At 31.3% G+C, this 5605-nt stretch overlaps 1 pseudogene; it reads left to right on the forward strand.

The window, feature by feature from the left end:
- Positions 1-1006: 1006 nt before the first annotated feature.
- LOC112461848 overlaps positions 1007-5605 on the forward strand; it is a 60564-nt pseudogene continuing 55965 nt past the window's right edge.

Genomic DNA, 5605 nt, shown 5'->3' on the forward strand with positions numbered 1-5605 from the left:
GCGTGTGCGTGTGCGTGTGCGTGTGCGTGTGCGTGTGCGTGTGTGTGTGTGTGTGTGGGTAAGACATCTATATATATAAATATTCTGATGTGCGTTAGGCACATTTGGTACATAATGAATCTTTCATCACGGAAGTCGATTTCATCCTAGCACTGCCGGTCGTCCGGCAGGCTGATTAGTATAAAACTGACACAACACAAAACGTTTCGTCATAAAATATTTAATTTTTTTGTTATGTTATCTTATAAGTTGACTTGTCGTGGATGAAGTGCACGCTGTTGTCTTTAAATAAAGGAAAGTAATTTGATCACACGGATTTCATTTAAATGTATAGTACATAGCACAATAGATATATAAAACTGTATCCATTCAACTCGGCAGAAAATTTGTTAAAGTGACACTACATGACATAACGTAATTAATTAAATATATAATATTTCTTTTGTTATGTTGTTTGATCTTTTTCTATTTTATATGGATAATCGTTAATCTTACAAACAGCATATTTTCGTGGACAAACAAGAGAACATTGATGGATACGCTAATTATCTTCGCGTTTTTTATCGTCGCGAATCAGATGTTACATACTTTCGGAAAAGTAACCGTATTGCGTGGATCTTCAGATGGGTGGAAACACAGTAGAATTGATATGCCTCTCCAGAGGATGATGGCGGAGCACTTGTGTGGAACTATAATTTAATCTGGAATATTATTTCTCCAAAATCAAATGATTATTGTCGAAGTCTTATTTATGAAGATTGAAATAAGCATTTCTACATATTGCAAACCAAAATATAATTAAAAATAAAAATTATTTTTTAAATTTTTACATGAGTACTAAAATTCTTATTAAAATTTATAATTTTTATCAAATTTAATATATTTTAAATAAACTTATTCACAAAGCATTCAACTATTTTACACCTACCTACAATGTATTATAAACGCGCGCATTATTTCAGAATTCCGCGATTTAAATAAAAGCAAAAATGAGATAGATTGCAAAATGAACGCAAACGAAGGTTGCCTGGAGTCATGGACTAAAAACAACTGGAGACTTACAAATTTTTCTAAAACACCTATTGGTCCGGTATTCGATTAACGAATGGAAAGGTAGAAGCTTCGCAATTTGATAAAAGATTGTGATATATTTAGAAAGCATTATAATATTACAAACAATTTGTATGTTTAAGAAATCTTCAAATAACGCGCACTTACAATTCTCAGAATTTGAACAGTATGAAAATCTTCAAGATATCTATATGATTATGTAGATATTAATTTAAATACCGACATAAAGCTCTCATTTTCGGTTCGTGTATCTCATGGTGTGCATATATTAATTTGCAACGGCAAAAATTATGACAGAGATCCTTGCTATTGGATTATAATAGGAGGTTGGGGAAACACAAAGTCCGTCATACGAAAATGCGTGAAAAGTAGAGTGCTAATACTTGGCAAATACCCCAAAGAAGATTCAGATTGCAATAAAGTACTAGACAGCATCCAGGTAAATAGATATACAAATAGCAAATAAAATCAACAATTATATTAAAAGCGATGAAGCAAAAAGAATACAATCAAAATTCCTGGAGCACGAAGACGAGAGACAGTCCGTGCATGGTGACTAAACAGGCACAGTAGAAGATAACAATTTACTTCATTATTATTATTATTATTATAACGATATATACTTTTTCAGGTTTTTTATTTTTTTTTAAATAAAGTTATGTGTATTCTCAAAAATATCGATAATATAAATAAATCTTTTTTTTTTTTATGGAGTGTTATTGTTTATTTTATCACAGTTAATCACACAGTAGCCGCAGATTTCTTATTTCTTATTTGTCACAGGCAAGTTTATAGAACTGCAATGGTGAAAGGGAACTGAACTGATAATGACAACTGGGCACTAACTTACTGGATAACTGATTATTGTAACTGATTACAGCACGATTGAAACGAGTTACTGATAAAAGAACTGGTCAATATTGGTCCAGTTTTATTCAGTTTTATATTGATCAGTAACTGATAGAACTTCTATGCTGTTCAATTGATCAGTTACAATAATCAGTTATCCACCAGTTAGTGCCCAGTTTTTTAATCAGTAACTAGTACAACTGTTTCTTTTATCAGTAACTTGTTTCAATATACTGATCGTGCTGTCATCAGTTACAATAATCAGTTATACACCAGTTAGTGCCCAGTTTTTTAATCAGTAACTGGTACAACTGTTTCTTTTATCAGTAACTTGTTTCAATAAACTGATCGTGCTGTCATCAGTTTCAATAATCAGTTATCCACCAGTTAGTGCTCAGTTTTTTTTATCAGTTTTGACTGCATTTTTTCTTAAGGGCATTTTCATTCTTCTATATAACAATTGTTTTCTTCGTACTAAAATTCATAGTAAAAACATGAATGATTAATTAAGAACGTTCTCTCGTCTTTATACTAGAGAAAATCGATTTTTTTAGGATTTTCTTGAAACTGTGAATATACGTTAATTTAAGTGTGCTTTATGCGTGGTATAAATTTCAGTACCTCTTCCGGTATAAAAAATAAAGATACTGAGCCTCAAAAAAAAATTTAAATATAATTTTTTTTAGTTTTGGCATTTTTTATAGAACTCGACGAGAGGAGCAACTTTGGTCCTTTTGGCCAACCTTGTATCTCTTACCGTTTGGCCTGGAAAACTTTTTACTTAGTAAAAGTTGAAACTTTGAGGCTCAGTATCTTGATTTTTTATACCGGAAGAGGTACTGAAATTTATACAACGCATAAAGCACACCTAAATTAACGTATATTCACAGTTTCAAGAAAATCCTAAGAAGATCGATATTCTCTAGTATAAGGACGAGAGAACGTCCTTAACTAAAAACTTTCAATATTAAAATTAATGAGTAACAAGAAAAAGTGGACTTTGAGATTCAAACGTAGTTAGTTGTACATAAGTTTATACTATGTAACATTCAATTAAATAATTTAATACAAATCATAAATCGTACGTTTCGGCTCTAAGCTTTAAGCCATGTTCAGCGACAAAGTGCGTGATATAGATAAATTAAATAATCTTAAGTTTACCGACAAACATTAGATGAGTGTTTAAAAATTAAATGTATAAAGATAGTGTAATATTCAAAAAAAGGTAACAGAAAAATTCTGCAAATATTTATAGTCTACAAAATGATTTAGACTAGAATAAGAATTGGAATTAACCGCCAAAGAAACGTGAAATCCATTTACTAAATCGAGTCCAAAAAACGTGAGATTGACAACAAAAACTAAGATAATTTAAATACTCACCTTATGCTAAACCGGCAAAAATTGACGCAAGATACTTATGTCAAATTTTAAATAACTTTATAATTAATGCAGCACACCTCATTGTCTAATATTAAATGAAGATCGTTCATTATTACATGGAACTCTGTGATGAGAAAAATAATTGTTCACAATACTGATAAGATATTATTATGACTTATACAGACGATGAGGAAAGGAATAGCTTACGCTCACATAATAATTATTACATGTATATTAGAAGCCCCACAGCAATATTGTATCGATTTCATATCTGTAAGTACTGATTTTCAATTTTGTGTAAAAATTATTTTAAACTCAACATCATGTAATTATATACGAACATGTTTTTCAGATGACTTTCTGCATACGACTGTCGAAAATATAGTCTTGACAAGTTCCGCCACCTTCCAATAATTGAATAATACAATGACATGCGTACAATTGTTCAGTTGGCCTCTGCATCAAATGCGATGCACATATAGTTGCGTGATTATACTAACGATAAAGTATTGGTAATGGTAACAGCAAAAGGCTCATCAAAAACCAGGGTTTACGATTTACCAATGTGGCAATCTGTGAAAATCTCGAAAAATATTTCAGCGGCCAATTATAGTAGTAATAATAAGATTATAATTCAATTGATCCCTAAACTCAATGAGCATAGCTTAAATCCGTTGTGGGCGATAGCGAACGTTCGTCAATGTCCCCAAAATGGTGCGAATCTTGTAATTTTTTTATTTTTTATTACATTTGGACTATTACGGAATATTATACGATTGCAAGGATTTAAAATTACCTACGCCGAATAATTACATTATTAAAAAATCTACAACAGAGCCAATAATTACAATTCCAGATTTACATCCATACACATATTATAGTGCGCAAGTTCATAACTCACGACATTTCAGCGCAAGACAATTTTTAATACAACGCAATCTAGTAAATGTACATACATGACGTTATTTATTAGAATTATTGGTTAATGTACGTTACAAATAGAATGCCAGTTAAGGATGTATCACTGGTACAATCTTAGACAAAAGTGCATGAAATTTGAAATACTTGAATATGTACGCCTAACGCATAGTAAATCTAGATGTAAGATACTCAAGATAGTAGAAGTCTTATTTTTACTCCTACAAAGGTATTTTTTTACTTTACAAATGTTTTTTCCAGTATTATTTGCGATTTTTGTAATTTATGAGCCTAAACTTTTGGCAGTAAAAATGCCCTGATTTCAACTTTATAACGTCAAATTATTAATAAAATTAATAATTAATAATTAATAATTAATTAATAATTAATTATCATTAATAATTAATTTATTTCTTTAAAACGGTGTAGTGAAGACAATTGAAACTTGACAGATAGTTTCATCTATTCGTATACTAGATGTACAAAAAATTCAAAATATTGGTAGTGCTCCTTCAACATTTTTTTAGCTGTTTTATCCGTCAAAATCGTCTCTTCCCATAAAAATACGTGTAAAATCAGTGAAAATTAAAATCGTTATATCTCAGCAACCGTTTAGTGGATTCATTTCTACTTTTTTTGTAGCACATCAGGAAGACTAAAAGAACATTCTTACAAATTTTTATCCACTTGGTAGCGCTTTGAAAATAGGTGCAATACATCCTTAACTCGCATAATTAATTATTTATAACCTCTAATAATCCTTTTGGAACTTTTGATGATAATATCCTGATATCTAATATACGCATATAAAAGTTTATCACACAAAAAAATAAGAATCAACGGTTTTATAGAGATACCGTCAAAAGTATTTAGTCAGTTGAGAGTACAAGGTTGGAACTTGTCATATAGTAGCATATCCGGTAAATCTGAAGAATAGTGGCCTCCTCACCGATTTCGTTCAACTTGGGCTCAATCGACGCGTTTTTGCACGAAACGACCGAATCTGGCAGAAAAAAGTGTCGCTCTGCCCCGCGAAGCGAGATATTAACGGTTAAAGTTGACGACTATTAGGTTATGAGACCTGTCATACCGACGCGATGTAGCGACTGATAGCGACCACGAACATGCCCTGCGGCCACATGCGCATGCTCCGTAGCCGCACGCGCATGCAAAAGAAGATCACGTGACAACTGTCTGCTTGGTAATAAGTACATATTTATGTGTACTTTTCACATATTATACCAACTATTCTCTGCTTTAACAAATTACTTATGTTTTGTTAACTTAAACGCTTAATAACTGTAACAGAAATAATTTGTTAAAGCAGAGAATAGTTGGTATATGAAAAGTACATGTAAATATGAACTTTTCATATACCAACTAT

This window comes from Temnothorax curvispinosus, unplaced genomic scaffold (assembly GCF_003070985.1).
Source record: "Temnothorax curvispinosus isolate PA1 unplaced genomic scaffold, ASM307098v1 QBEX01011856.1, whole genome shotgun sequence".
NCBI lineage: Eukaryota > Metazoa > Arthropoda > Insecta > Hymenoptera > Formicidae > Temnothorax > Temnothorax curvispinosus.